This window comes from Haliaeetus leucocephalus, unplaced genomic scaffold (assembly GCF_000737465.1).
Source record: "Haliaeetus leucocephalus isolate CR32 unplaced genomic scaffold, Haliaeetus_leucocephalus-4.0 Scaffold195, whole genome shotgun sequence".
NCBI classification, from domain to species: Eukaryota; Metazoa; Chordata; class Aves; order Accipitriformes; family Accipitridae; genus Haliaeetus; species Haliaeetus leucocephalus.
In genome coordinates, this window is record NW_010972631.1 from 13503133 (window position 1) to 13504020 (window position 888).

The following is an 888-nucleotide window of genomic DNA, read 5'->3' on the forward strand; positions in this document are numbered from 1 at the left end:
GCCGGGCGCCCGCTCCCCGCCCGGCCGCCCCGCGGGGGTCGGGTTGCTAAGCGACGGCTCCGCGCCCCTCGCAACGCCCCGGCCCCGCTCACCGCGCCGCCGCCGCCAGCACCCGAGGGCACACCAACGCCCCGACCCAGCGCACCTCCGCTTCCTCTTCAAGCCGGGGGCGGCGGGGAGGGAAGGGGGGGGGCGGGAGCGCGGCGCGGCTTGCCGGGATTTGTAGTTGCTGCCTGCTTCGCCTCGCTCCCCCTCCTCCCCCTCCTCTTCCCCATGGCAGGTGCGGGCGCTAGGGCGACAACGCCATGGCGCAGCCCGCCACCCCTCGCAGCGGCGTTTCGGGGCTCTTTCCCTTAATAACGTCCTGCCTCACCACTTCCGCCTTCAGTTGGGTTGCGTAGAGTTCCTGCTCAAAGGCGGAAAACCCACACGCCGCTTCCGGGGGAGGAGGAGGGTGGCGGCCATGGGGGCTGACAGGTGAGGGGGAGGGGGGGGAAATCGCCTCTCCCAGAGGCGGGCGCGCGGGCCGAGGCCTTAGCGCCGTGCAGAGGCGGCGGGGCGGCCGGGAGCTGCCCCCGCGTCGCTGTGCGTTTTCAGCCTGCCAGTTTTCAGTCCACCTCACCGTCTGCCTATCTGTCCCAGACATCAACAGCTTGGGTGTGAGAATCTTGTGGAAGACGGTGCCAAGGGCCTCAGTGAAGTCCAGATAGACAATGCCCGTTGCTCTCCCCTCATCTACCAGGCCAGTCACTTTATCATATAAGTTTGTCAAGGTGGTCAAGCATGACTTCCCCTTGGTAATGCTGTACGGATGACTCCTGATTATTTTCTTCTCACTGAACTGCCTGGAAATGGTTTCCAGGACTAGCTGCCCCATCACTATCCCAG

The 888-nt window shown here is 66.1% G+C and overlaps 1 protein-coding gene across 3 annotated transcripts in view; it reads right to left on the reverse strand.

Moving 5' to 3' along the window:
- The window catches only part of ZNF451 (zinc finger protein 451), a 43751-nt gene extending 43568 nt beyond the window's left edge, over nucleotides 1–183 (reverse strand). For all 3 annotated transcript variants that reach the window (XM_010565808.1, XM_010565807.1, XM_010565809.1), the window contains exon 1: nucleotides 93–183. The gene's annotated coding sequence lies outside the window, so the exon portion shown is untranslated. The remainder of the gene's footprint in view (nucleotides 1–92) is intronic.
- Between the last annotated feature and the right edge of the window lie 705 nt (nucleotides 184–888).